Consider the following 22,907-nt stretch of genomic DNA (forward strand, 5'->3'; position numbering starts at 1 on the left):
GCCCTTTTTCACCTTGTTTTCTACATTACAATCAGAGGAGACGTAAGTGGGTTACATGAAATTTATTGGTGATATATTAGGGAGGTGGGAGAAAGCAAAGCAGGGAAACCTCTGGGATTGGATAAAAAAATAAAATGATAAGACATGTGGGTTTTTTTACATATGTAGGTACAGGATACTGAACAGTCAATAATTAACAAGATAAGAACAATGAGGTAATCTGTGGTTCAGCCCTGGCACCCTGGCACATTGGTTGTGCCCTGAGAGGTCCAGAAAAAGAGAAGTTACAAGCTACCCTGACATCCCACAGGTATGTTATCTTAGATGCAAAAAGACAATAGGCTCAGTAAAGATCGAAGTTGATCTTTGTCAGGGAAGAAACTGGCCTAGGACATGATGACCCACTATAAACTGCTTTTTAATTTAAAGGTTTTAATTTCAGACCATCCATTGTGGTTACTGTACATCTCTGAGTTTGCAAGACCACCACTTAGGCCTTCCCTGAGTTGGTCAAGTTAGCATGTGGACCCTCTCGTCCACAGGTTATAATACTGCTTTTGGGTCAACCCCTGTGTGAGCAAGACAATATTTTTTAAATCCTGGTCTTTCCTCTATTTTGGCAGGATTTAAGGATTGTTCTAAACTGGAGTGTTCTAAACTGTACAGAGATTATGGTTTTTGATGGAGAGCAAAAGCCTTCTATATGTTATACCCAGATTTCAAGATCCCCAAAAGCCCACCAGGGAGCCAGCCGAGTCCGATGCAAAAGCAAAGAGTCTTTATTCGAGCTAGCTCGGCTCCCCGACCACACTCACCGATGCAACGGCAAGCCAAGTGGCAGAGAGAAAGAACTCTGTGTGGAGAGGAGTTTTATAGGGGGGTGGAGTAAGGGGAGGAGAGGGGACTATGGGCCCCACCGATTGGCCAGGCTCAAGTCGGTGTCTTGTTACACAGGATGTGGTCATATCTATGGCTTGCACTTCCCTTGATTGTCATTGGTTAGTTAAAGAAGTCCTGGGTGTGGCTAGCAGAGGCTTGGGCTTCCGGGAAGAAGCTCCTTGCTGAGCACATGGCTGCCCAAAAATGGAGGATCAAGGGTAAGATGGAGGGCGTAGCCCTTACCCTAGGGCAAGATCAAGGGCGAAGCCCTCGCCCTTTCATTATCAAAGGGCCTATTGTGAGAGAAAGTGAAACCGGACAACCAATGGGTCCGGGCTGCCTGTCATAACTTGAGCCAATTAGGCAGAGAAGGTTGAATCATATATGAGCATTTATTCCAGTAATGCCAGCAGTATGGAAGAGCAGCAGGTCATCCACAAAAATGTGCTCTCCCCCAGTTGCTTATACGGGGCTACAAAATAAAAATGGGTATTACAGGCAAGGGCAAATAGGCAGAAGGAATAATAATGGGTGTAGTGGTTACAGATTATATAGGCAATGTGGGCTGGGGGCTTGTGTCCAGGACTCCATTGTTTCCTTTCAGAAACAAGGCTGTTCATCTTTCCATGATAATAGGCAGTTCTGGGACACTCCCAGTTCCCTGGGCTGCATTTCCAGGTTAGTTCCCAGGTCCCCAGATACAACTCTCAGCCAGGTTAGAATGTGTTTTCTTTAATCAGAGCAAAACAATCATGGCTAACAGAGAATGATTAATATTTATTTTATTTATTTATTTATTTATTTAGTATTTTTGTTGATTTCAGAGAGGAAGGGAGAGGGAGAGAGAGAGAGAGAGAGAGAAACATCAACGATGAAAGAGAATCATTGATTGGCTGCCTCCTGCAAGACCCACACTGGGGATCAAACCCTCAACCTGGGAATATGCATGCCCTGGACCAGAATCTAACCCAGGACCCTTCAGTCCGTGGGCCAACGGTCTATCCACTGACTAGGTCACTATTTTTTATAATTATAGCTAGTTCCCAGTATTCTATTTCTGCCCCTAACAAAAGTAGAAGGAAAATGAAATTATTGCTAGCTTGTTCTATATTCAAATATTATCAAAGAGAACTTGGCCACTTGTTCTTGGGAAGCAGATACATTCAGGTGGCAGGGTCCCCAAACTGGAATTTTGCTTAGTGAATTGGTAGTAATGTAATGTAATGGTTAATTTTATGTGTCAATTTAACTGGGCTAACAACTGCCCACATAGCTGGTAAAACATTATTTCTGAGTGTGTCATTGCAGGTTGTCTCTGGAAGAGATGAGCATTTGAAATCTATAGACCAGCAGTTCTCAACTTGTGGGTCGAATGACCCCTTTGGCTGTCGAAGGACCCATTCACAGGGGTCGCCTAAGACCATCCTGCATATCAAATATTTATATTACGATTCATAACAGTAGCAACATTACAGTTATGAAGTAGCAACGAAAATAATTTTATGGTTGGGTCACAACATGAGGAACTGTATTTAAAGGGCCAGAAGGTTGAGAACCACTGCCATAGACTAAGTAAAGAATATCACCTTCACCGAGGAAGGTGAGCATCATCCAACCCTCTGGGGGTTTGAATAGAACAAAAGGCAGAGGAGAGGTGAATTCGCACTCTGCTTGAGCTGCGGCATCCATTTTCTCTTGCCCTCAGAAATTGGCACTCCTAATACTCTAGTGTGGGGAGCCGACACGGCCATGGCATACTCATGCCAGCTCAGCCTGGTTCAGTGACCCTGAGTGGGGGCGATGAAAGGCTAGAAAAGACAGACAAGAGAATGAAAGCTGGGTCTCGGTGGGACGCTGCTCCTCTGATGGACAGCGCCTGCGCCCACAAGCCATGTCTTTATTTTATAGCAGATGCCATGAGGCAAAGTAAGGGCGTGATCAAGAAGTTTACAGTATTCTCATGAGTTTCACTCCTACTCAACTACATGCACCTGAACTATATCGCTCAGGCGCGTGGGGCCATGTGTTCGGACCATAGGTTAAAGCTTACTTGAACTCTTGAACTGAGTACTAATACTGCATAACAGTTGTGACCAGCAAGTATGTTGGGGAAGTCAGGCAGGGCTGACCCCATAAATCCCATAAGTAATATTCCTCTGGTCCTGGTTCCTTACTATGCCCCACCATTTCAATATCTATCTCAGGTATTCTATCGCCATTCACTTCTGGTAAAAAAAAAAAAATTTTTTTTGAGGACTAAGTTTAACAATAATCCCTGTTTAAAAAATAAAATTCAACAGAGTAAATTTGAAGATCTAAGGTTTGTTAAGCATGTCATGACGGGTAGCATCCCATCTAGCAACTAGAAGGTGCTCTGAGGGGTATGGAAGGTTTTCATAAGAAGAAAGGTGGAGCAAGGGAGCTAATATGTAAAGAAAAGAAAGGATTATTTTGGGACCCATACATCCTTTTTCTTTTTAAAAAAAATATATTTTTTAATAGATTACAGAGAAGAATGGAGAGAGAGATGGAAACATCTTTTGTGTTGTTGTTAATCCTCACCTGAGGATATTTTTCCATTGATTTTTAGAGAGAGTGGAAGGGAGGGGGAGAGACAGAGAGAGAGAGAAACATCAATGATGAGAGAGAATCATTGATCGGCTACCTCCTGCACTCCCCCCTTCTGGGGATCAAGCCTGAAACCTGGGCATGTGCCCTGACTGGGAATCGAACTGTGACCTCCTGGTTCATAGGTCGACACTCAACCTTTGAGCCACACCGGCCTAGCCCCATACATCTTTTTTTTAAAAAAAAATATACATTTTTATTGATTTTAGAGAGGAAGGGTGAGGGAAAGAGATAGAAACATCAATGATGACAGAGAATCATTGATCGGCTGCCTCCTGCACACCCCCTACTGGGGACTGAGCCTGCAACCTGGGCATGTGCCTTGACCGGGAATCGAACCTTTACTTCCAGGTTCATAGGCTGATGCTCAACCACTGAGCCACACCGGCCCCATACATCTTTTAATTGGAGGAAGGGGTTGTGGGTGGGGATTGGGCCTTACTGGTGCTTGACCAGAAAAATCCCACACTGGTTGTTTAAGATTAGGTTTCTGGGAGAGGTTGAAACTGCAATTAGTTCACATATTAAATGTAGAATTGGTAGTATGGGCTTGTAACTCAGGTGATGCCATTGTTGATGGGTCAATTCTCTAATGGAGATTCTGAAAATTATCAAATTCAGCTAAAGACTGCAGTGCTGATAATCTCTTCAGTTTTCCTAGTTTGAACTAAGCAGATCTGGTTCCTAAAAACACACCCTCAGGAAGGGCTGGCCACAAGGAGGCAGGATCTGGCTACCCCATCGATTTTCAACCAGTTTGCAGCAAGGAGTTTCTGCCCTAGTTTGATAGAGTGTCGGCCCAGGGACTGCAAGGTCCTGGGTTTGATTCCCCGGTCAAGGGCATGTACCTCGGTTGCAGGCTCCATCTAGGCCCTGGTTCTCAGGTGCATGCAGGAAGCAGCCAGTCTATGGGTCTCTTTCACATGGATGTTTCTCTCTTTCTGTCTCCTCCTCTCTTCCACTGTCTAAAAATCAACAGAAAAATGTCTTCAGGTGAGGATTAACAAAAAAAATCTATCTATCTATATAAATGCCTAAGCAACTGGCCAACCAGCCAGTAGCTATGAGGTGCACTGACCACCAGGGGGCAGACACTCAACGCAGGAGCTGCCAAGCTGCGGTGACTTGGCAGCTGTGGTTCTCAGGTGAGGCACCCAGAATCAGAGAGGAGGGAACCCAATTCTGGGGTGTGTCACCTGAGAACTGCCCTCTTGCAACCTGGGACCCTTGGCTGGGAGGCGGGGGGAGGGGGGGAATGTTGGAGAGCCAGTTTCGACCCAATCCCCACAGGCCAGGCCAAGGGACCCCACTGGTGTACGAATCCAGGCCTCTAGTAAATAAATTAAACATGTAATACCTGACTACATATTTAATCAGGGGCACTGACCTCTTTTCCTTTAGATTGTCCAATAAAATGACAACAGCCAACACAACAATAGCTGTCTGGTATGAATGAATCAAAATTATACTTTTCTTTTTGTCAGATGCCCTGAAAATATATTTTTTTGGTGAACCACAAAATTTTAGTAATCAGTTTGTGTGCCATGAGACTTAAAAGGGTGAAAATGGCTGGCCCAGCCCACTGAGAGAGGCTGTGCTGACGTCCTCAATGCCCTGATGTCAATACCCTGGCAAAGGACTCCAGTGCCCCGCTGGACTGGTGCTCGCCTACAGCCCCTCCAAATCCAAAGGACCACATCCACCCCCACACAGCGAACTCTGAACCAGGCAAGGGCCGAAGGAACTGTCCCTAGCAGCCACTGAGGCCCTACACTCAGCCAGCCACGGCCATGGAACCTCAGGCCATCTGGCCAATGGTAGTTCAGAGGGGCTGGAGGGAAGTAAAGTCAAATGCCACATGGAAGCCTTGAGGAGGTCTGCACAGCAGCAGCTCAGGTGCACTCTTCTTGCTGCTCTTCGCTCTGGGGGTCCGCCAGCTGCCTAAGTAGAGGCTGTCCATCTGCTCGAAGCCAATCCACCCTTGCTGCTTGACGCAGTCGCTGCAGGGAGAAAACATCTGCACAGCTTATGTTTCAAGGAACCTGGCATATATGACATATGTTTGCTCCCCCTCTTAAGCGCTATATGTGTTTTAACCAGGACCACCTCCCCGAGAAAGGTTGTTTCCCCAGGTTAGGGGTTAATAGGACTAAGGAAGAGAATAAATCAGTAAATCCCCCCTAGTGTTACAGAAATACCATGTACTACTTATGAAGAACTTGGGTTAAGACTGTTGGCAATAAATTTGGGACTTGTTGGGCCCACATCCCCAGGGGTCTGCCCACCAGGGAAAGCACCAAAGCCTATACCCCTGGAGACCCACTGAGACAGGGCAGTCCCAGGGAAGGCAAGCAGCGAGGCTGGGAGGACATAACCTTTACTGGGTAGGATAAACTCCTTCAGTCACTTTCTTGTAGCTTATCAGTAGAGCAATAGAATAGTGACCTTGGAATAGCCCTTATAATGGAACACAGAGATTAACCTAGACAAGATTAAAATCAACAGAACTAGATAGAGACAGGATTTTTGTCGAAGGTCAGATAAGAAACAAGGAACTGTAGAACGTTACCTAAAACATACCATGATGTAATTATAGAGGCATGCTTATAGGATCAAGTAGTATAAATATAGATGTAACAGGACAATAAAGAGAGAACCTGGCTATGATGACCACCTGAACGCTGCCTCCGTGTCATTCCTTCTTCACCAACTCCGTCCACACCTTTGAGAACCCCTGGACCTGCTGGGGCTGGACCCCGGCACCCATCGATACCTCCTCCCCTCTCCCTCCCCCCCTCCCCGCCTGCCCCGTGTCCTCGGGGCTGCCCCTTATCAGCAATATCTACTCTCGCTGGCAGCCTCTGCTGAGCTCCCCCATGTCTGCATGAGGAAGCAGAACCAGGGAGAGGCGAAGGCCACTTGGCCGGGAGCTGTGGGACCGCTCTCCAGTGCCTGGGGTTTGGAGGAAAACCTGCTTCCTGGGTTGGTCGAGTTTGTCCATGTCCATGCCTTCTTGTTAACGGTGCTCCGCTGGCCGGATATCCGCTTCACGACGATCACCACACCTTCTTGCCGCTCCCACTTCCGGTGGACCAGCCAGTTGTAGCGAAAGGTTATTGGCGTTGGGGCTGTAAGTCTGCCGGTCCCTCGCTGTCAGGAGCTGGAGCCGTTCCGGACGACCACCCATCGCAGGTGGGTGCGCCTGGGCAGCCGCTGAGAGCCCCCGCACCTTGGGGCGGAAGGGTTGAGGGGGTGACGCCAAGGATGCGAGGGGCACAATGAGAAATGTCCCCCGGGCAAGCACGCGAGGGCATGAGATGCGGGCACTGGGCGGGCGGAAGGTTCGCTCCAGAACATGTATTCATTCACTCACAGTTTGTGACAGTGTACAGCCCGGAGAAGGCTCTCCTTAGACATTTGGCTCATTGTTTCTCTTGAGGTTGCAGCCCAGTTCCCAGTTCGAGTCCCAGCTAGGTTCAGATGGACTAGAGAATCCACTTCTAAAATCTCGGATTTGGTTGTTGACAGGCCTCCCTCCTCGCTGGTTATTGGCCAGAGACCTCCATTCATTGGCGCACGAACCCCGCCATAGCCTGCTTGAGTGGCCTCATTTCATCACATCTGGCTTCCCACAGAAGTGATGTAAGAGGGAACGAAATGTGAGCAGGTGAGTAAAATAGTACCCAAAAGGAAGCCAGACTTGTATCTAAACTAGTACATATGTTAGGGTCGCCTAAAAGTGGTAAAGAATTATGAAATTTATTAGGTAATATGGAAAGCCAGATGGGCTGAGCCCCAAAATGGCGCCAGTACCCAGGGTTAGGGAGTCAGACTTTGAAGGACTCTAGGGGGGCTTTCTGGGGCAAGTCCTGAGGGGAAAGATAATGGTCTTAGCGAGTGGAATGTGATCTAAGCGAAAGAGAAGGTTGGAAGTGGTCCAAGGGAGGGCGTGTTGATTCAATTATTTGATTAGACCTAACAACATAAGGTCTCTTACAACTCAATAATAATAAGATAATGTACCCAATGTAAAAATGGACTGCCCTAGCCGGTTTGTCTCAGTGGGTAGAGCATCTCCCGGTGAGACTGAAGGATCCTGGGTTCCATTCCGGTCAAAGGCATGTACCTTGGTTCCAGGAACGATCCCAGCCCTGGTAAGGGAGAATGCAGGAGACAACCAATTGATGTGTCTCTCTCATATCGATATTTCTTTCTCTGTCTCTCCCCCTCCCTTCCACTCTCTAAAAAATAAATTAATAATAATAATCCATGGAAAGAATATCCTCAGGTGAGGATTAAAAAAAAGAAGAAGCTGTGAAGTGATTTAAGAGAGTCAGATAGCCAAGGATCAGGTTTGCATCTTGAAATGGATCTAATAGGCTTTGTTCAACCTACTTAATCTCTCTGTGTCTTAGTTTCCTCATCCATAAAATAGGGCTTTTGATAGTATCTACCATATTTAGTTGTAAAGGTTAAAAGAATTATTATCTGTAATTCAGTTAAGTGACTAGCACATAATAAACACTAAATAATATCTGTTAATATTAGTGTTTACTTTTAAATGTATTACTCATATGAATAAGTTAAAAGAGAAAGGCCCTAAGATAATCTCATTAGATAAAATATATTTTGATAAAACTTAATATCCATTTATGACTTTAAAAATATTAGTATACAATAAGAAGAAAAATTCTTCTCTCTCTCTATATATATATATACACACACACACACATTATATATGAGGTTCTACTTGGTACAATAAGAACAGAAATATGAATTAATATTTACTGTTATTTACAGATAATGCAGTTGCCTACCTGGAAAGCCCAATGCAAATAAAAATCTAACAGGATTTTTAAAAAATTGCAATTATCCTAACTTCCTTCTGGACAAATAAATGTGTGAAAATTGTTAAGAGTATTTTGAAAAAAGAGAAATATGAGTGCAACTTTGCCCTCATAGTTATTAAATTGTGTTACTGGTGCATAAACATATCAATAGAAGAGGAAAGAAAGGCCAGAAGGTGATCAGCATATGATAAGGTGTTTAATCAATGTGGAACATTTTAGTTTATTTAGTAAGTGGTATTGGGACAAGTAGATAAAATCTGGTCAGTAATAAAATCTATCACCCTTTTGTGGGTGGAACAATGATATGCATTCTGAAATTTATCATATCACCAGGGATATGTGCAGAGCCAACTTGGAGGCACACATTGGGAAGGCGATACCAGAAGTCAATAGCTTATTGAGAAGGGTGCATTCATTCTCCAAAAACAATTCTTGTTATATGTATTTCTCTCTGTAGTAATCTTACTACAAAAATCTGAAGCCATTTTCTTGTTGTTGTTAATCCTCACCTGAAGATATCTTTCCATTGATTTTTAGAGAGCGTGGAAGGGGAGAGACCGAGAGACACATTGATGTGAAAGAGACACATCAATTGGTTGCTTCCGCATGCACCCCAACCAGGGCCAGGGATCAAGCCTGCAACTGAGGTACATTGCCCTTGACTGGGAATTGAACCCAGGACCCTTCAGTCTGCCAGTCGACGCACTATCCACTGAGCCAAAACAGCCAGTTCTGAGGCCATATTTTTGGGTGCACATGTGTTAATAATAAATTGTACAAAATTAGACACTTCTTGGAGGAGGCAGTATAAATAACAAGGACTCCATTGACATGTATGTAGAATACATTTGTAGTGTTAATAAGGTTCACAAATGACAACATTTTTTTAAATGAAGAGCTCTCTGGATGCACAGTGTTATCTTGTGTCCCCAGATACCCAGGAAGCAGTCATTTTATGTCATACTGAGTTTTAGCAGGATCACTAACATCAACCGTTGGATAATGGGCTGACAAAGTCCAGACTTGATACCATATGAACCAATGAGACATGCTGCCATGTTTACTGAGTATAGTATCAAATATTTTTTTAAAAATCCACACTGGGTAACTTCAATAATTTTATTTTGCATTTAGCTTGAGTTTCTTTCAAACAAAGACAATAGTTTCCAATGTCAAGAAGGATGCAAATAAGTGTGTCTTCCACACTCTTCCTATAAGTTACTTTCATTACAAATTTTAAAAAGTAGAGTTGAGCATGGACCTATGAACCAGGAGGTCTCGGTTCCATTCCCACATGGGATGAAACATGGTGGGTTGCTGACTCGATCTCCAATGGGGGGTGTGAAGGAGGCATCCAATCATTGATTTTCTCTCCTCAATGATGTTTCTGTCTCTCCATCTTCCTTCCTCTCTGAAATAAATAAAAATATATTTTTTAAAAATAGTAACTAAAATTTAGTTATTAATTATGAGGCTCTTGACATCTTTTATCTGATTTACTCTTTTTTTTAATCCTCACCTGACGATATGTTTTTATTGATTTTTAGAGAGAGGTGAAGAGAGAGATGATTGGTTGTCTCCCCTGCACACCCTAACTGGGGACTGAACTCACAACCTAGGTATGCACCCTAACTGGGAATGGAACCCGTGACCTTCCTGTGCACAGGACAATGCTCCAACCAGCTGACCCACACTGGCCAGGCCTCATTTTGTTTTTATATTAATGGTAGCAGTAGGTACTATCAATATCTGCAACTTACAAATGGGGAAACTTAGGCTCAGTGAAAGTATTTGCCCAAGGATCATATAGGTAGTACATGGAAAACACAGTTTTTGACCCCAGATGTATTCTTTGAATTCAGATGAACACAACATTACAGTGTACTGGTATATTCAAAAGCACAGTGTCATTATTTTTCAAATATTAGAGTAATCACAATCATAACTGCAGGGAACCATGTTTTAAATAAAAAGGATATATGTTTCCTAGCAGAAAATCTCAGTGTGGCAGGGAGACACTGGAAAACAGAGAAATGAACCCCAAATCTAGCGGTTTCAGCTATTGGAACTCTCAGAAACTGGAGTCCTTCCCCTGAGGACTTTTTTTACTATCTGGATCCAGGGAGGGTTAGAGCATAGATTGCACCCCCATAATATATAGTCCTCATCCTCACCCAACAATACAAAAGCAATCACCCTCTTCCTGGAGTCTTTTTCACTGCTCAGGACTGAAGGTCCGTGCAGCAATGGCCCATGTTTTTAGCGGGAGGACATCTTTGGCCTCGGATTTATTTTTCTGTGCAACTTTGCTCAGATAGATACCCAAGAAGGTAGGCATTTTGCAGACCCTCTTCTGGGTGGTGGCACTGATTTGTAGGATGAAGATAAAGAGTGCCTGTCAGTGAGAGGTTGAGGGGATAGGGCAGGAGAGCCTGTCCCATGGGACCATCATGGCAAAATTACTTCTCTGAGTGGCACCAATTAAATTAGTCTTTCACCTAAACAGTTATCACAGCACAAAATTACAGGGCCTTTAGGGAAAATGCCACAATCACTCATCATTGACAGTCTCAGAAGGGTCCAAAAACCAAAAGTGACACTTAACACAGAGCTATAACAACCAGTCTTTCTAGTTTAAATAAACTAAAAATCAACCAAAGTTTGTGGGACTAGAGAGAATTATGGTGTCATGCCCAATCCATTCTCAAGGACTACCTAGAAGCCACATTTTGTTCATGGGCAGCAAAAATTCCTGTTTTACCAAGAAGAGATAGAATTTACAGCATCAAGTCCCGAGGTGCTTACCTGCTCCTTAGCACAACTGTTCTTATGACTTGAGTTTGCTCAAGGGGACCAACCACCATACCCTGTGTCCAGCTCTCCTGGGGTGAAGCACAGGTCCCCGAATACAGGAAGCCTGGGACATGGGCCAGACCAATAACCACCACAGCTAGGTGCTTTTTAGAAATATAACTGTATTCTCCAATGACAAGCAGATTCAGAAACAAAGCTATGCTGACCATTTAGTCTTGTGGTTCAGACCACAGAATTGTTTGATCCCCGGGACTTGGGAGGGGAGTGTGCTCCTGGCAGAGCTGTCTTACTGAATGGTGCTGTCTGGACAATACCCACTTGGTACAGGACCAAGATGCTCAGAGTCAGGAAGGGAGAGAATTTCCAGAAGCCCATGATGCCTCTCTGCAAGGGAACTATGATATCACTACTTGCAGCAGTTCAAAGTTTTATGAGCCTACAGACCTGGGCTCTGGTCATCCATGTAACTCCCTGGCATCATGGCTCCAGCCTGGTCACTTAATTTCTCTTCAGCATTGTTTCCTCATCATCGAATAGATTGCTAGTCTGATGAGCATGTAACATGCATTCTTTAGCAAAGCTGGAACAGTGATGCCACCTCAAATCTGGTTGGGGAGGGTAAACTCATTTCCTCACACCCCAGCTCATCCACTTTCACATACATCTGCTGGCCAGGTCTCCTGAATACAGTCTTGAACACCCTGTCACAATAGCTTTTTCCAGAATGCAGCCAGAACTATATTCCTGTGTGGGGTTGTTGGTCACACTGGCTGGGTATGTGGGGGAATGTAGGCAGAGAGGGAATATTTCTGCAGTTGGAATCTCTGAGAAACTAAAGACTAAATTTTGCTCAGCTGCTCTGCCTTCTAGCAAACAGACCCCCATAGTCACCAAGCTTAGTAGAGTTTTAAATTAGGACCCAGGACTTAAACTGGAAAGAAAGCTCCCAGATCTCAGGACTGGGGGAGGGTGGGAGGGGGCTTGCATTTAGGACCATCTGCCCTAGGCTGTTGCACTTATGTGCCTCTCACTTGGTTCTGAACTGATTTCCTAGGAATCACTAGGCACCAGACCAAATCTGTGGGTGCACAGTCTACAGAAAGCTACTCCTGCGTTTTGCTCAGAGATGGGTCTGAGCACATGTGCAATAAGAGATATCAAGACTGGAGTTGGGCTCTGTATGGGAAGAGTGGAGCAGGAAGTCCCCAAACTGAGACTGTCCAGTGTTGTAATGAAGAGACCCAGACAGACGTAGATAGAGACTCTGAGGTTGGCAGGGACATCAACCAAGATATAGCGTAATGGAGAGAGATGGGGGAGAGGAAGAGATAGATGGATTGATATACCTCATAGGAGTCTCAGGTCTCACCTGGCAATGGTGGCTTGGAGTGGAGGCTGTGATGATGGCACTTGCTGTGGAGTTTGTAGGTTTGTGGTCAGATGATTGGACTGTTGAAGCAGCAAAGACACTCAGGTGGACAATGATTCTGATGCCTCCAGAGGCTGCTCTGGTCTGGGGTGGTGCAGGAGCTCCAGGCAACCAGTCAGGGAAAGGATCCCGTGCCTAGGACGGTCTGTGTCATCCACTTGCTGGACTGCAATATCCTGCCAGAACACCTCACTTGTATTTGCATTGAGATCATCGATGGAATTGGGGGTAGGAATGAAGGGGACCAGTGAGAAACACCTTTAAAGTAAGTTAGATTTTGAGGAAAATTTGCTGTCAAGGTAAATTTCACCTGTTCAGTTCTACCAGTTTAAACATGCATCCCACTCCATCGCTAACTGTGGGGTCTGGAGGGCAGGATCTAGGATCTAAGGGACTCTTGGACACCCCTGCCCCCCAAGTCTGACCTTTGACCCCCATCTAAGTGAGGGTGAGAGGGTTAATGAATAAGGGGATTGGTCCTGGGTCTGGGCAGGTGTTTAATTCAGGTAGCTGAAATCACCGCAGAGGACTGGGGCTTATGAAAATGAGATGGGAGTGGGAGCAAGAATTTTGTAAGACAATTCAGTTCGGGCTGATCATAATTCTGGCAGTAGGATTATGGGCAACTAACTTCTCAGGCCCTCATTGTAAAATTGACGGTTAACACAAGTTTGGGTGGGTCTAATTATACTTACATTTTTTTCAATTGACCCCACAAAGTTCAGTTGGCCCTTGCACAGTTTATGGACCTGCGCAAATGAAAGCCGCCTTGTCTCCTTGGCTGATTTGGCTCAGTGGATAGAGCGTCAGCCTGCAGACCAAAGGGTCCCGGGTTCGATTTCGGTCAAGGGCACGTACTTGGTTGTAGGCTCCTCCCTTGCCTGGGCCTTGCTCAGGGCTCATGCAGGCGGCAACCAATCTATGTATTTCTTTCACATTGATATTTCTCTCTGTCTTTCGCTCTCTCTTTCACGCTCCCTAAAAATCATTGGAAAAATATCCTCCGATGAGGATTAACAAACAGCCGCGTTTTCAAGGGTCAGCTCCCAAGTTGGGAATCTGAGTATGCTTGGATTGACTGTAGTTATATGTGGATATTTGACTTCACACGAGGTCGCTGCCGCTAACCACCATATTGTTCAACAGTCAACAGTATTAATCTTTGAAATAGGAACCATAATCCCGTTTTGAAGGAATGATGTGTTTAGTAGCCATGTGCCTTTCTCTTAGCTAGCTGGGATGTGGAAAAGCATTCAGCTGTGGTCCACATGGGGGATTCCTTAAGATCGAGATCCATACTGAAGGATTACCCAGCTTGTGCCCTGACCCCAGGGGGCGGTCCATCACATGGGCAGAAAGAGCCAGTGACCCACCGGGTGACAGTGGGAAGGGGCGAGGCATAGAAGCATCCCCACCCTTCAAGCAGTTCTAGTCTTCTCCCTTTCTCTGCCACCAGCCATCTCCTAATTGCTCTTCTGCCTGCAGGAGCCATAATGCCCCGCTGTCCTTGTTACCAGTAGCTGTTTGCCAAGACATTCTGGGACTGCGCTTGCATCTCTAGCCCGGGGTTCTCCCCTAGAGAGCAAGGCAGGCTTGACAGAACTGGAAAGTCCATACTGACACTCGCAGTCACTTCTAGTCATACTGCTCCACACATACAACTCATTCCTGTCTCAAACACACGCCCATTCCCCAAAGCCCTGGCGCTCGCAAAAAATGACAGTTGTGCCATAAGGATATCCGCCCGGGTTCACGCAGAATCATGCCCGAAGCCTGTCTCGGAGTGTCCTGTAGGGTCGTATTTACACAGCTGCATGTTGGTGACCTGTTGGCATCACCCTGAAGAATAAGCATACTCCCTATCACCCAACTGTCAGGTACTTCGGCCCTCTCACACCCTGCACAGCTGGCTTCAGACCCCTTCCCCTGAACTTTCTGTCCCAAGCTCGCTTAGAAAGCCCTGGACCCTGACTTCCTGCACGTAGCCTGTAGAGTGCGGAGAGAGACACTTCTCACTGTCCCCAGGCTCTCCAGGTCTGAGCGCACTGCATGCGCTTTACAGCAGCCAATATAGAGTCTCCCAGTGCAGCAAACAGAAAAAGTGCCTGGGGCTGATGGGGGACAGACAAGGACCCCCAACTAGGTGGTTTCCAGGCAGAGAGAAACTAGCCCAGTGTGTGCCGTGAGTGGCCTCAGCCCTAGGTCCTCACCCTAGTCTGTGCTCTCCAGAATCCTCAACAATTCCTGGGACACACCTGCCTCACTCCACATCTCTTCTCCCAGGTTGGTGGCCTTGCTCTGGGACACCCAATTTTCAAGATGCCCTTATTAAACTTTCCTCCTCCTTTACTGATGGGGCACCACTGCCATGAGGGAATAAAGGCTGGGAGATGGGAGTGCCACACTGGCAGGGCGGCAGGGAAACCAGGGAATGGAAGAGCTGTTCAGTAGAACGCAGGCATGCCATCAGGGACAGAGGTAGGCAAGGCAAGTTTAGCAAAGGACAGGCAGGGATCAGAATGTTGATCCTGGACTCAGTCCCTCTTGTATCCTGAAAGCAGATAGCCGGTGCTGAGACTCAGTCCTGGACTTTGGGGCTCAGCAGTTTGAGTCCCAAGCCCTGGTGCAGCTTTCGGTGCAGAGTTGCAGGGCCAGATTGGCAAAAGCTACAGGCATAGTAGATAGCCCATTTCTTCTAGAATTACTTTTTCTACCTCTGTGATTTACCAAATAAATGTTCTCTTACAGTTTGGGTCTTGGCTCTGAATTCTTTCCTCACCAGAACCCAAGTACCGAAGTTGCTGAACCCAGTTTGGTCTGACTCCACCAGTGCCAGTCCTGCTGCCTACAACATAACGGTGCCACAACTCAGATTGTTCTTCCCGTGATTTGAATTGTTTCATCACTGGTAAGCTGGTTGTCCTCGCCACCTGGGCTTGAAGGACATGCCTAACTTTTCTCTTTCCTTCCTCCAGCCATGGGGTTCTCTCTCTCTCTCTCTCTCTCTCTCTCTCTCTCTCTCTCTCCCGCACCCCCTCTTTTTCTCCTCCCCCTCACAGGTTGCCGCACTGTGCAGCCCAAGGTGCTGTCTCTCTCTGGCCAGCCCAGCTAACATACATAGGTCCCTAAAAATCTTCTCAGGTCCCTGAAATCAAGAATAGGCTGCCGTAAGAGTCCAAGGGCTGGGTCCCTGAGTTAGAGAACTGTTGCTTTCTCCTTCTTCTGTTTTGCTTTGTGGCAAAGCAGGAATGACTTGTTCCTTTTATCTTTGTCTCAGGAGTTCAAGAATTTTCAGAGGCCTAATTTTAATCTTTCATAATTACATCACAATTAGTGGCCAGAAAGTATATAGTAAGACAAATTAAATTTTTTTATCTTCAGATTTTTTGGGAGGAGTCACAGGAGTAGACAGTGAATTTGCGTCTAACTTTGTCTTAACTATTGTGCTCACAAAGGGCATTAGCTAGTTCTTTATTTTTATTCAACAAGGATATCCCTTTTATAGTTTGTGACTTCTGTGAGCAAAACTTCTTAGTATATGTGTATCCCTGTAGTGATTACAACGTGTCAGCATTAGGGATTCCTCACTTCCTCTTTTCCTTGCAGATTTTAAATTTCCAACCTGTTAAGTGAATTTGTGGACCAAATTCCAAAGGAACTTTTTGTCTAGTTAGTTCTTGCACATTGTGTTTGGTAACAAACTCATAAGATGAATTGCTAGAAATGTTTCAGTATTTATCCAATAACTGACCATATCCTATAGAAAGGTAAGAAAACTTAGGCTACGTTTTAGTTTTACAACTTGTGTAAAGTTGCATGACAGGGCATTATTAAACTTTAACTGATGGGGGCGCCACTGCCACAAGGGAATAAAGGCAGGGATTGGAATGGGGATACTTGGGGGTTCAGAATCTGGCAGAATTGTCAGCTTTATTCTGATATAAATCTGAGGATAAGGGGCAAGGGGCAAGGGTCACATCTAATGACGTGTTCCTTATGCTCTATTATAAATGATTAAATTGATCTCAACAACATTCTAGCAGTGGAATCTTGAAATGCATGTATTAGATTTATGGTAAAATGGTTTGTATGTTTTTTTTTGGGGGGGGGGGATTTGTTTTTTGGACTAAATATAAAGTTAGATAAAATAGAAGAAATCTAATGGTTAAATTTCCCATTTGTATTTTATTTTCTTGAATACTTTTTTCATAGTTATTTGTTAAGAAGACTTAAAAATCACTGAACTTTGGTCAGAAAAATAATAAATATATCTTATAAATGTTTGATTTCCTTCCTGGCTACTTTTATTCAGTGAATTCTTCTTTGGCATCATGTTGAAGCATGGAACAGTACAGAATAAAAAAGAAGGCTGTAGGGTCCAAAGGAATTTGTTCTTAAAACTATTCTTTTAAAAATCTCTAAGAAATTTATTTTCTCCATTCTTTTTTCTGTCATCACAAATGCAAAGTGGTATCAAGGTTCTTATTCTGAGGCTTATTAAAATGTTTCTCATCTTTAGCAAAAAAAAAAAAAAAAAAAATCACAAAAAAGAATTTTCAGTGGCCTAAATACTTCTAAGAAATCCTTTCTGCTGTTGAGAGATCAGTTATAGGCTAGATCCCCAGCCCGTGTGTGTGTGTGTGTGTGTGTGTGTGTGTGTGTGTTTCCCTCCCTTCTAGTCTAAAAATCAATGGAAGAATATCCTCAGGTGAGGCTTACCAAAAATAAATCAATAAAAATGGGCAACTATGAGCCTTTTGAGGCTAGGTCATAAAAGGCAGTATAGCTTATGCCTACCTATGATTCTTCTTGCCTCTGGAATCCAAGTATCATGCCACGAGGAATCCCAGGCCACATGGAGAGACCCATGCAGAGAGAAATCTAGGGTTCCTAGCCTTCAGTTCCATCTGAGCTCCCACCAGACAGCCAACACCAACCAGCTGATTGCATCATCTTGGAAATGGGTCCTTTGGCCCTCAGTCAAGACACCTCAGCTGATGATGTGTAGAGCAGACACAGCTTTCCCTGACAAGCCCTGCCCAAATTGCAGATTTCTGAGCTTAAAAAAAAATGCTTGTTTTTATTTTAATCCATTAAGTTTTAGAGTGGTTTGTTATGAATCAAAGATTACCAAAAGGGCCCTGGCTGGTGGTGTTCAGTGGTTAGCACATCAGCTGATGCACCAAAGGTTTGATTCCCAGTGGTCCAGGGCATGTAGCTGGGTTGCAGGTTTCATCTCCACCTTGTTCAGGGTGTATTCGGGAGGCATCCAATTGATGTGTCTCTCTCACATATCTCTCTCTCTCACTCTCTTCCTCTTTCCCCTTCCTCCTCCCTCCCTAACCTTCCTTACCTTCCACTCTTTAAAAATCAATGCAAAAAATATCCTTGGGTGAGGATTAACAAAACAAAACAAAACAAAAAAATTACCCAAAGAATACATTGCTTAATTCTCTAGAACTCTTACATCAACACTACTTGTCAGCATCAATTTTTTAATTACCCTGTGGGTTGTTAGGGTGGAATAATTGGGCATGCAATTCAATTGAAGAATGTTATTCAGCACTAGCTGGTTTGGCTCAGTGTATAGAGTGTTGGCCTGTGGACTGAAGGGTCCTGGGTTCGATTCCAGTCAAGGGCACATGCCCAGGTTCTGGGCATGAAGGAGGCAGCTGACCAATGATTCTCTGTCATCATTGATGTTTCTCTCTCTGTCTCCCTCTCCCTTCCTCTCTGAAATCAATAAAAATATATTTTTTAAAAATGTTATTCAAAGCAGTGCTAGAATTCCTGTTCAGAATTTATATATTTATACAGTCTGTATATTTGCTTAAAATTGAGGGGGAAATATATATAAAAGGATATTCATGGCAGTGTTATATTTCATTGAAAACAGAAAAAAACTGAAGTGATTAATAAGTAAAATAAATTATGATACATTATGTGGAATGCTAGAGAGGCACTATAAAGAAAATTAAGGTTCACTCTGTCCCCCAGGAGTGTGCTTGCCTGCACCTTTCCCTTCTCCCTCCTCTTCAACCACAGCTGTGCAATTCCTAATCTTTAAAGAACCCCATGAGGCTTGCATCCAGGGAGCTGTAGGCAGCGGCAGCTCCTCCTGGGCTTGCCCCTGTCACCAAGGCCCCCTTTTCTCTGACTTTTTAGTGAGCCAAAGCAGCCCAGCCTAGGCTCATATTCCCCCCCCCCCCCCCCCCCACCACCACCACCACCACCACCAGTTCCTCTCCTATTATCCTAGGCCTTCCTTTTATTTAAAAAAATATATATTTTTATTTATTTTAGAGAGAAAGAAAGGGAGAAGGAGAGAGAGATAGAAACATCAATTAGAGAAGCATTGATCAGCTGCTTCCTGCACTTCCCCTTCTGGGGATTGAGCTTGCAACCTGGGCATGTACCCTGACTGGGAATCTAACTGGTGACCTCTTGGTCCATTGGTCGATACTCAGTCAGTGAGCTATACTGGATGGGCCCTAGGCCCTTCCTTGTAAGATCTAAATATATGACCCAATTTTAGTGAAAAAATGTGCAAAACTTTATATAGATAATCCTATTTGGGTTAAGATATATAGTGGATACTTCACCTATTTATAGTTGTACAAGGAGAAACATTTCTAGAAAGAGACTCACGAAATTTAACATTAACACACATCTTTGGTATGAGACTGTGGAATTGAATTGGGAAATAACTTATATTTCCTTTTCTATAGTCTCTGTATTTTTAAATTTCTTACTTTGAATTTGATAACAAAAAACATTCAAATGCATAGAAATAGTACAATTTTGGAATACAGTATAAGAATTACTTTTAGAGTTTTCATTAAAAAATAGTTCTTACCTGAGGAACATTTGTAGGTGTTTCCTGAGTGACCCTATCAGTGCATGGCAGCTGTCACACGTGGAGTCACCAATCCAGTGCATTTAAGGACAGGCAGCTATGGCTTTTTCATCTGAAAGAGTAAACCTTTTTTTTAAAGATTTTAAAATTTATTTTTATTTTTTAAAGATGTTTTATTGATTTTTAGAGAGTGAGGAAGGGAGAGGGAGAGAGAGAGAACATGGATATGAGAGTGGAACATTGATTGGCTGCCTCCCATAAACTCTCTACTAGGGATTGAGCCCGCAATCCAGTCATGTGCCCTGACAGGGAATTGAATCTGCAGCCTTTCAGTGCATGGGATGATGCCCAACCAACTGAGCCACACCGGCCAGGGCTGGCAGAGTAAACTCTTTAAGAAAGCGTAACCTGGATGTGAGGGCAGTCTGGCTGTGGCATCTGTCACCCCATTGATTGCCAGAGTTGATTCGGCTAATCTGGCTGCCTAAGCGGGTGTCCCCTTTCTCCCTCACCAGTCCATGAACTGCCTCCTGAAGCTGCACATTTGGTCGAAGAGGACAACCTTCCCCCCAGAGGAGAGGACAGTCTTTGGTCAAGGGTGTCCGAGTAGCTGCACTCCCCTGCTAGAACCTCCAAACAAGCTCTCAAGGGCCATTTGACGGAGAACGTAGGGTAATCAAGTTTCCGGGACTCTAGACACATCCAAATGAGGCACTGCACATGGCAGTCTGCCTTTCTTTAAAAAAAAAAAAAGAGTAACCGACCCTGGCTGGGTCACTCAGTTGGTTAGAGCATCGTCCCTATACACCAAGGTTGTGTGTTTGATGCCAGTCAGGGCACATAGAAGAATCAACCAATGAATGCTTAAATAAGTGGAACAACAAAGCAATACCCCCCTCCCAAACAATAAATAAAAATTAAAAATAAAAGAGTAACCAATTTGACCAAGTTTGACTCCATCATCAAATCTAAACTCAGGCACAATACAGCTTTTGCCTTTAGCTTTCCTATAATAACGTGAAGTGTTCACACAGGCAACATGATTACTTACCTTATTTTCAACTTGCCTCAGAAATAACATACATGAGCATAGTGTAGATATATATGCATAGTGTAGAAAACCACATGTTAATAGAGGGATTAGTGTTGGTTATGTCCCCACTGTCATTTACTTTACCTGAAATTACAGGATTCTTATACAAGTGCACTGGTATATTGCTCAGGCTAAGGGTAAAATTACTCTGATTTTCTGAATACATGTCAGCTAGCAGTTAGTTAGGTGACCAAGGTGTGGGTAGGTGGAAGGAATAGGCAGCAATAGAGAATGAAATTTACCCCATATTTTTTTTTAAGAGTCTTTTTTTTTCTTTTAATTAAATCTTTATTGTTCAGATTATTACATTTGTTCCTCTTTTTTCCCCCCCATAACTCCCCTCCTCCCAGTTCCCGCCCCACCCTCCACCCTCACTCCCCACCCACTGTCCTCATCCATAGGTGCACGATTTTTGTCCAGTCTCTTCCCGCATCTCCCACACCCCTTTCCCCCCCAAGAATAGTCAGTCCATTCCCTTTCTATGTCCCTGATTCTATTATAATCAACAGTTCATTCTGTTCATCAGATTATTTATTCACTTGATTCTTAGATTCACTTGTTGATAGATGCATATTTGTTGTTCATAATTTGTATCTTTACCTTTTTCTTCTTCTTCCTCTTCTTAAAGGATACCTTTCAGCATTTCATATAATCCTGGTTTGGTGGTGATGAACTCCTTTAGCTTTTCCTTATCTGTGAAGCTCTTTACCTGACCTTCAATTCTGAATAATAGCTTTGCTGGATAAATTAATCTTGGTTGTAGGTTCTTGGTATTCATCACTTTGAATATTTCTTGCCACTCCCTTCTGGCCTGCAAAGTTTCTGTTGAGAAATCAGCTGACAGTCGTATGGGTATTCCCTTGTAGGTAACTGAGTTTCTTTCTCTTGCTGTTTTTAAGATTCTCTCTTTATCTTTTGCTCTTGGCATTTTAATTATGATGTGTCTTGGTGTGGTCCTCTTTGGATTCCTTTTGTTTGGGGTTCTCAGCGCTTCTTGGACCTGTAAGTCCATTTCTTTCACCAGGTGGGGGAAGTTTTCTGTCATTATTTCTTCAAATAGGTTTTCAATATCTTGCTCTCTCTCATCTTCTGGCACCCCTATAATTCTGATGTTGGTACGCTTGAAGCTGTCCCAGAGGTTCCTTACACTATCCTCGCATTTTTGGATTCTTTTTTCATTTTGCTTTTCCGGTTGGGTGTTTTTTGCTTCCTCGCATTTCAAATCATTGACTTGATTCTTGCGCTCCTCTGGTCTGCTGTCGGGAGTCTGTATAATATTCGTTATTTCAGTCCGTGTATGCTTAATTTCTAGTTGGTTCCCCAATATAACATCGAGGGTCTCATTAGTTTTCTTGTAGATCTCATTAAGTTTATCGGCGGCTTCTAAACAGTTCTTGAGAGACCTTAAAAGTGTGGTTCTGAACTCTATATCTTCCATTGACAATTTTGTCCTGTTTCTTTGTCTCCGCATTTTGTTATGCTTCCTTGGTGCACCCCCTAGTGGTCTTTGTGCGCAGTCTTATAAACCTTGATTGTTGTAGCTAATACCAGGGAGGGTTTGACCTCCAGGCCAAGTGGCTATGAGAATCAGCTGTTTCTGCAGTGAGAGAACTTCTGTCCTCTAGGGAGGTGCTAATCTAGCCTTTGCCTGAGGCTATCCGGCATATGCCTCTGTGCAGGGCTTGGGCGGGGCGGGTCGCACAGGATCAACAGGGTGGGCTGGAGAGAGCAGTTATGGCTGCTCTCAGTCCTGTCCCCAGGGGCTCTGCCTCTCTGAGTCCCAGCAACAGCTGCAAACCTCGGAGAGAAAGCTGCACTCGCTCTGACCGAAGCCAGACCAGTCCCGCTTCTCCCGTTTGAGTCTGGGTCCCTAAAGACTCGCCCGGATCTGGAGCTCAGAGTCTGCGACTCCCTCCCGATTGAAAACGCCAACCGCGCCCTCCGCCGCCAGCCCGCTCCGCGCACTCCGCACCTCAGAATTTGACTTCAGCACTGCGCCTCCTCTGAGTATCCGTATGCGTTTCTCTTTCCTCCTAGTTGTAGGACTTCCACTCAGCCAGCCTTCCTGTGGTTCTGGGTGATGTCCCTTCCGTTTTTTGGTTTCACTTTTGAAGTAGTTGTTCAAAGCAGCAAACTCCGGCGTTAACCTATGCTGCCATCTTGGTTCTCCCCGAAATTTACCCCATATTATCTGTGACTCAGAAATACCATAAATAGTTAGGAATTTAATATTATTAAACCAAACATCTCAGCCTAGATGTATGTTTTCATGTTATTATACAGTGTTTCATGATAGAAAAGTTTTAATTTGAAAATGTGGCAGCTCATTCAAAAGAAACATTCATGAAAAATAAAACA

The sequence above is a fragment of the Myotis nattereri genome, assembly GCF_964212035.1.
Source record: "Myotis nattereri genome assembly, chromosome: 9".
Classification (NCBI taxonomy): Eukaryota; Metazoa; Chordata; class Mammalia; order Chiroptera; family Vespertilionidae; genus Myotis; species Myotis nattereri.